The following is an 11,853-nucleotide window of genomic DNA, read 5'->3' on the forward strand; positions in this document are numbered from 1 at the left end:
AACACAGAACTGCACGCATTATAGTCTTCACCTAACATACAGTAATTAGGAATATTAAATCCAGACGCTTGAGATGGGCAGGGCATGTAGCACGTATGGGCGAATCCAGAAACGCATATAGAGTGTTAGTTAGGGGACCGGAGAGAAAAAGACCTTTGGGAAGATCGAGACTTAGATGGGGGGATGATATTAAAATGGATTTGAGGGATGTGAGATATGATATCTTGTTCAGGATAGGGACCAATGGCGGGCTTATGTGAGGGCGGCAATGAACCTCCGGTTTCCTTAATGGCCATTTGTAAGTAAGAGTTTTTATTATTATTATTATTATTATTATTATTATTATTATATTATAATTTAAAATACGGATTTTACGAATAATCTGAGTTGGCAGGTTAGGCGAAGAAAATATCAATAGTAACCTTGAATATCAAGGATGAGAAAGAGGCGATAAAAAGTGTATGTACCCCTACAAAATTTTCCTGACGTAGGATCGACATAATCGCTTTCAAAGAAAATAGTTCTAAAGGATATATCCCGGATGTTAGATTTGAACGTCACAAAGGTCAGCCTGAGGAAGCGAACAACGAGCAGAGGGCATTTATGAGCCTACGTTGAACTACTATAAAGCAAAATACATGCTGCAGGTGTTTGGATTGATGGTGGGAAAATGCGGCACTATAACACGCTATTTTGTGGAAATTTGGAAAAGTCTCGAACTACCAAGTAAAAAGCATTATTATATTGCTCCATCCAATTATAGTAAAGGCAGAAGAAATAGACGGGTTTTTGGTCTTGTGCGGGAACTACTGCCCGTTCCTCACTTCCTGAGCTGTTTCTTTGCGGGGCGAGAGGCAGAGGGGGGGGGAGTAGGAGGTGCTAGGTACCGCATGTGCCTACTACCCTACGTTCAACACATCGGCCTTTTCAGGATTCCATTCGTCAGCTATGGAGCAAGATCAGCCATGGACAAAACAGATTATGTTCTCATCAATTCCTGTAACTAAACACTAATACCAGTGGTACACTAGTCTCTACTCGATATTACCGACCTAATCGCGATTATGGTTGTCATGTGTACACATCCGTAAACTCTTTCTACAATGGCAGTGTTTCTCAAATTTTTTCCACCGCGAGACCCCTTTTAATCTAAAGTGTAATTGCGGAATCCTTGTAATATTTGATTAGTATTTAATAATTAACAGACAAGTGAAAGCTAGTATTTCAATAATTCTGTTCAGTGGGGCGAATGTGTTTGCTTTTTAAGCCTGCATCTGGTACTACTGCATTTTACTGTACTTCTGCATTTTGTCTTTTCGATATTTTGTTTTAGTGAACACATGCGCAGAGAATCCAGTCATGAAAGTGATAAGTATTATAGGTATTTTCCGTTTTAGATGTTCATTAAATATATTATTATTATATTACGCATATTCTTGGATTATTATTATTATTATTATTATTATTATTATTATTATTATTATTATTATTATTATTATTATCTGTGGTTTCATGTTATTACTGATTCATATTTTCGTAACATTTATATATTTTTATAGTATCCACTAAGTATAAAATAGCCACCGGAGCAGCCCAGTCGGCTAAGGCGCTTGCCTATCGATCCTGAGTTGCGCTCGAGCGCGGGTTCGATTCCCGCTTGGGCTGATTATCTGGTTGGATTTTTTTCCCCGAGGTTTTCCCCAACCGTAAGGCGAATGTCAGGTAATCTTTGGCGAATCCCCGACCTCCTCTCGTCAAATACTATTTCGCTATCATCAATCCCATCAGTGCAAAATAACCTAGTAGTTGATACAATGTCGTTAAATAACCAAGTAAAAATGTATAAAATAAAATTTAAAATCACATAGGGCTCACGGAACCCCGGAACATACTTTGAGAAATGCTGCTCTATGGTAATTCAGCAGTTGTCCAGACTCAACGAAGAATGGCCTAGTGTGTACATACATTTAAGGAAATCGCCATCAGAGATATAGTGGTAACCACGACTAGTGTTTCCAGTATTATAAACAGTAAAGACCCCTGCAATAGCATAGGATAATGTTTTCGGCACATGTAATATGCTGCCGTGCCGCCACGCTGCAGCTGACGTGCCGCTCCGAGCAGACCTAAGAGTCGTGGTTATAAGCAATAGGGAGCTCTCGGTTCAGGACGTGAGACACGGGCAGTACTCACTCCACACTTTTTCTAGCGGTTTATGACCTGAACAAAGAGACCTTCCTGTGGCTGCGTTCGAATGTTAGATGTTGACAAGTGCTCGTCTGTGATATTACTGTGTTACAAATTGTTTGAAAAAATATATCATAATAACACAATAAACAGTATTTTTAAATACTAATCATCCAAGTGATCGCTATAATGTCCCAGTCGAGTCTTGTCAGAAGTCATATTAAAGGCATTATTTATAAAGTTTGTTGTTTCTTCAAATAATTTAAAGTTTGCGACGACATTAAAAGTGTCCTATCATCAACGCAGACAACCATGCCCGGGCGTGTAGTGTTTCTCTACGATCGGTTAAGAGAATCTGTGCAGAAGGATTTTTTAGTCATACTTATTGTGTTGTTTTGTTAAGCTAAACCATTCTTAAGTGTGCTTCTAATACACAAGTATTTTTTATTACGAAACTAGTTCATGTTACAATAACGTGTGCATTTTCTACATATAGTAAATATATATTTATTTTTTGCACTTTAATTTTTAATTTCCTCATGATTCACAAAGTTGGTAACTTTATAAACATTATTTACTAGTTACTATTTTAATACATTATTCCGAAAACACATAAAAACAAAATACTAATTGTGTGTAATGCTGAACATTTGATTCCTCGTATTAGGTTTACATTAGGCCTACATGATATCTATACTAATAATAGGCCTAAATCTGTAGCCGAAATTTTTCTGGTAATTTTCGATTTTCCAAAAATAATTGGTCCTAACATATATAATTAACCACCCTGAAACCGAAAATCGCTTTTTTGAAATTTTTGTTTGTATGTCTGTCTGTCTGTCTGGATATTTGTTACCTTTTCACGCGATAATGGCTGAACGGATTTCGATGAAAATTGGAATATAAATTAAGTTCGTTGTAACTTAGATTTTAGGCTATATGGCATTCAAAATATTTTATTTAAAAGGTGGGTTATAATGGGGCTTGAATTAAATAAATCGAAATATATCCCTTATTATTAATTTTCATGAAAAATATTACATAACAAAAGTTTCTTTAAAAATAATTTCCGATAAGTTTTATTCTATGCAAAATTTTGATAGGGCTGATATTTAATGAGATAAATGAGTTTAAAAATTACAGTAACAACGCCATCTAAGGCGGTGTAATGAAATAAAAAACAAACGACTTCGTCTATAAGGGGCCTTGGACAACAACAATCGAAAGCTATGAAACATAGAGAATGTTTCTGTGTTTGTATGAAGTAATATCGGAAGCTAAATTAACCGATTTGTATAATTAATTATTAATTCACCATTGGAAAGTGTAGTTTCTCTAGATGGACATAATGCTATAATGTTATTACAGTAACTTCTGAGTGAATCGAGGACAGGTAAGATTAAAATAGCTTCTTATGCACAGAAAACTTGATAGACTATTCTGTACATTCGTTTCCTGTATTTCCTAAAATAATTTTTATGACCAAATGAGTGGTCTCTGGATCAAAATGATGGCATTTTAATTTTTTAAATACAATTTAAATTAAGTGACATAATCCTTCTATCAAACACGAACGTTCCCTGGACCAAATGCCTTATTTTAATTATGTAATTACTTCATATTTATTTCTAACGGGTGCAGCGGAGCGCAAGGGTACGGCTAGTAATTAATATATTTGTGAAATGGCTAATTTGCGAAGTGATATAAATGATATCATCTAAAGTCTCATTAGTGTAATAATGCTACTATTCTGCGATGTATGCGATGGAAGGGGAAAGAGAACTGGCCACAATAACTCATTATCTCCTGCCTTAGTTACCTCATTAGTGATGTCTTATTGTTGTCACTTATGAGCAGACATCGGATTCTAGGGCAAATGCCTATTTTGTTTCTTTAGGAGAAAAGTAAAAATAATTATTAATATTTGTGTTTCATGGAAATTGAAAGGTATTCAAAGAGTTTTATAGTGCCCTAAAATGCCCTAAAACGGTTATTAGAACCTAATTTGTCAATATTCGCCTAAAAATGCCTAACTCACTGTAAAGTTTCGCATTTTACTCTTACTTTTTATAATTTATACATGCATTCACTGCGAAATTTAAGGCATTTAAAAAGTGGAAAGTTTGCTTCACACCGGCCATGAAACCATTGATAAAGGAAACAAAATGTTTTGAATCTCACGACACTCGCAATATATTTCACCGCATTTAACATGTTTGGAGGCATAAATGCCGACAAAGAACCAACCTTAGTTTTGAAGCAGGCAACAATCACAACATGTGGTGCTACCGATTCAGAGATATACTATACTATAAAAATGACTGTTTTCGGTCTGAAACCGATTAGTTGTACTGCCCTTCAGAGTGTCATAAAATCACAATTTTTGGAGAAAGAGTGTTTTTGAAATATTTATGAAAAGTCGTAAAACTGCGAATTAGTAGGGTAAACCGTTACAAAATATTTAAAATAATGGCCCTCCTAGTGTTAACACTACCAGGAAATGCAACAATAAGTGGAACTTTGTATTTTTGTCCAATTGAATCTCAATAACAACGGTTCATTTGAATGCTCGTTAACAGTTGCTCTTTCCCTCACCTTATTTGTGTTGAGAAGTTTTGAGCGGTAGGACGTTTTCCTGTGAAGTTTAACGCGATAATGCCGAAAAATATAAGTGCAAAATCTACATTGATCCGGCAATGGCTAACAGAATATTCAGAATTCACTTATGATGGAAAAATAATATTCTGCAAGATTTGTAGCAAACAGGTATGTAACAATAGTTGAAATATATAAATTCTATTAATTTTAATGAGTAGGCCTATAATATTTATACAATGACTGAGCTATCCTGAGGTATAATTCTTTTTAAGACCACTACACTTTAACCTTTTAAATTCCGATAGTTAAAGTATTTGCAGGTCATTAAAATTTTGATTGTTCGAACCCACTAACTTTGTGATAGAAATACGGCAATACAACAATTAGGATTTTATTTTAATTCAGTTTACTTTGCATTTTTAGATTTCGCAAGAAAAGAAGTGCCACCTAAAGCAGCATGTGCAAGGAGCGGCTCATAAGGCTAAAGCTCAGCAGAAAAATCAACTGCAACAAACTTTACTACCACAGCCTACTTCATCCAATCTCAGCAGCAATTTCTATGCTGATTTAACCAGAGCGTTTGTTGCTGCTAACATTCCCTGGAATGCAATTGAAAATCCGGTTTTAAGACAGTTTTTACAAAAATACTGCAAACAAAATATCCCCTCTGAGTCGACCCTAAGAAAAAATTACTTAGACAGAATATACAATGAAACTTTAGCTTCCATTCGGGAGGATATAGGTGATTCTTACATATAGGTCTCTGTGGATGAAACCTCAGATCCTATGAATAGGTATATAGCAAATATGGTAGTAGGAAAACTTAGTCCTGATGGACCTTCGATTCCACACCTCGTATGTGTTAAGGAACTTTCGAAAGTGAATAGCCAAGCCATTGCTTATTTTGTAAATAAAGGCCTACAGTCTTTATACTCAGGTAATATAGATGATTCTAAAGTTCTGTTGTTTTTGTACTGATGCTGCCTCATACATGGTTGCTGCAGCTCCACTTCTTAAAACATTTTATCCTAACCTCACGCATGTAACCTGTCTAGCACATGGCCTTCACAGGGTTTCTGAAACAATCCGGAATGAATTTCCTCTTGTCAGTTCGTTTATTTCTAACACAAAAAAATGTTTTTGTAAAGCCCCATCCAGGATTTCAATATTCAGAGAGAACTTTCCAGATATCCCACTCCCACCTCAGCCGGTTGTTACACGATGGGGAACCTGGATTCAGTCAGTGGTGTATTATTCTAAATATTTTAAAGAAGTGGTCACAGTTATTGATAAATTACCTGAAACTGATAGTGCAGCGTGTGTGAAAGCAGTGAAAGATTGTCTGAATGACTCACGAGTGAAAAACGATATTGCCTACATAACATCAAACTTTTCTTTCATACCTGCAAGCATTGAACAATTAGAACGTGAAAAACAATCTCTTTGTAGCCAAATAGCAATAGTAAAGGAAGCTCAAGTGAACATACATTCTGCTTTGGGCGAAACTGGGAAAAAAGTTAAAAATAAGTGGGACAACGTATTAAATAAGAATGTAGGATTTTCATTGTTGGAAAAAGTATCAAGAGTGATATCGGGGGAAAGTGTAAATGTTCCAGTAAGTATTGATGTTTCTATTGTACCTAATTTAAAATTTGCGCCTCTCACATCAGTTTCGGTTGAAAGAAGTTTTTCTGCTTTCAAAATGATTCTCAGTGACAAAAGGCAAAGGTTAACTGTGGAGAATTTAGAAAAAATTCTGGTGGTGTACTGTGCAGATAATTATAATAAAGTCTGAGCATTGAACTGAATTTCAATAACTTAAAATGAGTAATCTTGATATCAATAATCATTATTTCATTAGTTTCAATACATTAAATTTGTGCAGCTCTGTTTATAAATATAATATAATATCCTTTTTTAATGTTTAAACATACTTTTTTGTGCGTATGTTAGTGTATAACTAAAAATTTCAGTGAAAGAAATAAGTATGATACCTTGATGTGCCTAAAATGCCTATTTTCATTAAAATAGAGCCTAATTTTACAAATTTTGAGCTTATTTTAGGCGCCTAAAACTGCAATTTTTAGTGCCTAAAAATCCGATGTCTACTTATGAGTTTCAGACCTGTGTTCGCTCAGTTAACTAAACAAAACAGCAATATCACTGGTCAACAAAATTTAAACACTCGTCTGTTAAAAGAGAAAAAATGGGTGATTCTAAGTGACCTTTATGTGCTGATTTCAAATCTTTTTACAGAACTTTTCCATCATCCAGGGTTTTAGAGTAATCACATGAAAAACATTTTTCATGTCTATATGTTGTAGTATTATGATATCTTAGCTGAAATTACATTTACTGACCTAAAATGTATGTGAAGTAAATTTTCGGCTCTACTGCGCTTTGCCAACATATTTGGACACCATTTACTCATAGCACCTACCTATTTCCGCGATATCCTGGTGGAAACGCTTCCCGTGTTCGTCGCTCACAGCCCCTAGTTTTCAGGGATGAAATTCAGATGGGAATGCAGAAAGTGTATTTTTAAGACATATTACATCCCATGATCTTGTAGTTCTCAACCATCTCACTGACAGTTCTCGGTAGTTCTCAGACCTGAAGTTCCCTAGAAAGTTTGTGACAATGTTTTTGAAAAACAACGATGCATCTGCTTCTTGCATATTTGACTGATTTTCGAATTGCGAATGTTTCATCATTTCCTTTATGCTAGGGCCAACAAATATTCCTTCTTTTAGTTTAGCTTCACTCATTCTTGGGAACTTATTTTTCAGGAAGAGAAATGCACTGCCATCAGGAACCATTGCTTTCACAAAATTCTTAATCAAGCTTAGTTTGATATGCAGTGGAGGTAATAAGATTTTTCCAGAACTTACGAGTGTTGTTGAACATTTTTTTGTCCTGAATTAAGTGACTCTCTCTTTGGCCAGTTCTTTTTTATATAATGATTACGTTTATCTCTGTTATTCCACTTGCACAAGAAGCAGCAAAATTGAATATAAGCTGTAAGCCAAGTAAGGTAGCTATTATTTTCAAATCCCCACATATATGCCAAGAAAAATTGCCATACTTGACAGTGGATAGTAAGAGCTTTATATTCTCGTAGTTTTCCTTCAAACCAACTGCATGGGCTAAAGGAATGGATGGATATTTGTTTCCATTATGCAGTAACACTCCTTTCAAATTTGTTTTCCATGAGTTTATGAAGAAACGCCAATTCTCAGGTTTATGCTTAACACCCAGTGACTTGCACAAATTCTCAACATAATTGCAGAAAACTAGGTTCTTCTCTTTAGAAAACAAATGCTCAAGTTCCTTGTGGCATTGGCGGAAGAAACTTACTTTTGTGTCACTCTGCAGCAGCTTCCAGCCTTTCAATCTTGAGGCGAGTAATTCTGCCTTGTTTTTACTTAAACTAAGATCCCGAACCAAATCATTTAAATCCTCCTGTGTTAGAAAGTGAGGTTCATTTATAGTATCATCTTCCACAAAATCTGGATCATTCCGTAATCCATCCTGAACATCAAGAACACTTTGAATTACTTCAGTCAATGTTATGTCATCTGGTGGTGTTGGTATGGGAAGTCCTAGCCCATGAAACATCAGTCGAATTGCTGAATCTAAAGATGGATATTTATTTGTAACAGTGTGTCTGGACTTCAAACTTATTCCAAATATATTTGTCAAGCAGAAGTAGCAGTCTGTCAAATGATCCTTAGGTTCGCGCCATATCATAGGGACTGCAAAAGGCATATGACGGGATCCTTTTAACCAGCCAGTTAATAGCGTTACACATTTGGCACAACAGATTTCTGGGCCCCATGTCTTGTTCTGGTCTATTTTGTTGTTAAAATAACAGTCATAAGCTCTTCTAACTAGAGGAGTAAAATTTCGCCTCTGCTCTTTTCAAGTGAGCTTACCACACACGTAACAGAAGTTGTTTCTATCATTAAAACACTTTCGAGACATGTTTCTTATACATTATACACTTCTACACTACTCCTTACAATGCACTATTAGGTACGGAATTATACACTTCTATTAGAATTCAATTGGCAACGGAAGACAGCACAGGATTAGCTTCTTTCTTTCAAGAAAGCTTCTATTCATCTGGGAACTTTACCTTGCAATTACAGTTTTAAGAGAAAAATGTCATTGTTGTCATTCGTGACAAATCACCAAATATTATAAGTCAATTTTTTACACAAAGGTATGAAATGTATATGTAAAATAATCCTTCTAATCAGCATGTTATATCCCACAAGTGCTAATAAACAGGAAAATTTTATTTTAAAAATTAAAAAAAAAAAATAGTGGGTGATGGAAAATTTCTGACTTCATTTTTGGAATCAGCAGATGCCAGTACATAAGATACACCCGAAATTATTTATTTAACAAAATCATTGTTGACCAGTGTATTCAGTAAATCAGGTATTTGTAATTACTAGAAATCATGTTATTATTTTATTTGTTCTTTTAAGATTTTCTATAATACAAAAACATGCGAATGGAAGGGTAAGTTATTTGGGACAGGACCATACACAAAGCAGGTTCTAAGGGGTATAGGAGTCGGGGTAGTACCCGCCTATTTCTTCTGCTCCTAGTATAGTGTAATTATGGGGTAGAGGTAACACTTAAATGTTATTTTTATCTCTAATTTAATATTAATTTAGTATTTTTCCAACATTTATTCTGTGTGTACTTATGTCATAAATTATTACTTACTTACTTACAAATGGATTTAAGGAACCCGAAGGTTCATTGCCGCCCTCACATAAGCCCGCCATCGGTCCCTATCCTGTGCAAGATTAATCCAGTCTCTGTCATCATATCCCACCTCCCACAAATCCATTTTAATATTATCCTCCCATCTACGTCTCGACCTCCCCAAAGGTCTTTTTCCCTCCGGTCTCCCAACTAACACTCTATATGCATTTCTGGATTCGCCCATACGTGCTACATGTCCTCCCCATCTCAAACGTCTGGATTTAATGTTCCTAATTATGTCAGGTGAAGAATACAATGCGTGCAGTTCTGCGTTGTGTAACTTTCTCCATTCTCCTCTAACTTCATCCCTCTTAGCCCCAAATATTTTCCTAAGCACCTTATTCTCAAACACCCTTAACCTATGTTCCTCTCCCAGAGTGAGAGTCCAAGTTTCACAACCATACAGAAGAACCGGTAATATAACTGTTTTATAAATTCTAACTTTCAGATTTTTGGACAGCAGACTGGACGATAAGAGCTTCTCAACCGAATAATAACAGGCATTTCCCATATTTATTCTGCGTTTAATTTTCTCCCGAGTGTCATTTATATTTGTTACTGTAGCTCCAAGATATTTGAATTTTTCCACCTCTTCGAAGGATAAATCTCCAATTTTTATATTTCCATTTCGTACAATATTCTGGTCACGAGACATAATCATATACTTTGTCCTTTCGGGATTTACTTCCAAACCGATCGCTTTACTTGCTTGAAGTAAAATTTCCGTGTTTTCCCTAATCGTTTGTGTATCTTCTCCCAACATATTCACGTCATTCGCATAGACAAGAAGCTGATGTAACCCGTTCAATTCCAAACCCTACCTGTTATCCTGAACTTTCCTAATGGCATATTCTAAAGCGAAGTTAATAAGTAAAGGTGATAGTGCATCTCCCTGCTTTAGCCCGCAGTGAATTGGAAAAGCATCAGATAGAAACTGACCTATACGGACTCTGCTCTATGTTTCACTGAGACACATTTTAATTAATCGAAGTAGTTTCTTGGGAATACCAAATTTAATAAGAATATCATATAATACTTCCCTCTTAACCGAGTCATACGCCTTTTTGAAATCTATGAATAACTGATGTACTGTACCCTTATACTCCCACTTTTTCTCCATTATCTGTCGAATACAAAAAATCTGATCAATAGTCGATCTATTACGCCGAAAACCGCACTGATGATCCCCAATAATTTCATCTACGTACAGAGTTAATCTTCTCAAAAGAATATTGGACAAAATTTTGTACGACGTCAACAAAAGTGATATTCCTCGAAAGTTTCCAAAATTGGTTTTGTCTCCTTTTTAAAAATACGTACAATTATGGACTCCTTCCATTGTTCTGGTACAATTTCCTTTTCCCAAATAGCAAATACAAGTTTATAAATTTCGCTATATAATGCACTTCCACCCTCTTGTATTAATTCTGCTTAATTCTTGTTTCATTGTCTTTTTGTTTACCTCGTCATTTTCGGCAACCTGTAAGTGCAGGAGGTTGTATTATAATGAACTACAGATATAGGCCTATAGAGGAAGCCAGTTAGTTTCGTGGTCATGAAACCAAACTAGTTGATCCCCGAGTCGTTGAGACAGCCAACTGTTTGGTCTCCATTTTAATCTGCTTCTTAATATCTGTAAATAAGTTTAGTAAGAGGAACACAAAATTGTTGAAGCCACAACTACAGTACAAGTAACGTTGAATGTTAAAACCTCAAATTACTAATTATATTTGTGTTTTACAATTAAAAATATACAGGTAACTACATATGATATCCATTTGATATTTTAAAATTATTTAGAAATGTTAAAATATATTAAATTATATTTGTCTAAATCCAACAGAAAGTTTTGAAATAATTTTTGCCTCAACTGATGTCTGTTTAAATGTACGTATGTATCAATTTTTTATTTTATTGGGTTATTTTACGACGCTGTATCAACATAAAATGAAGGTGATAATGCCGGTGAAATGAGTCCGGGGTCCAGCACCGAGAGTTACCCAGCATTTTCCCGTCTTGGGTTGAGGAAAAACCCCGGAAAAAACCTCAACCAGATAACTTATCCCGACCGGGATTCGAACCCGGACCACCTGGTTTCGCGGCCAGACGCGCTGACCGTTACTCCACAGGTGTGGACTGTATGTGTGTATGTATGTATGTATGTATGTATGTATGTATGTATGTATGTATGTATGTATGTATGTATGTATGTATGTATGTATGTATGTATTTTTTATATTAATTGAACAGAATGTCCCATTACAATAAAGGTATAATACTACATAC

Source organism: Periplaneta americana, chromosome 13 (assembly GCF_040183065.1).
Source record: "Periplaneta americana isolate PAMFEO1 chromosome 13, P.americana_PAMFEO1_priV1, whole genome shotgun sequence".
Taxonomy (NCBI): Eukaryota; Metazoa; Arthropoda; class Insecta; order Blattodea; family Blattidae; genus Periplaneta; species Periplaneta americana.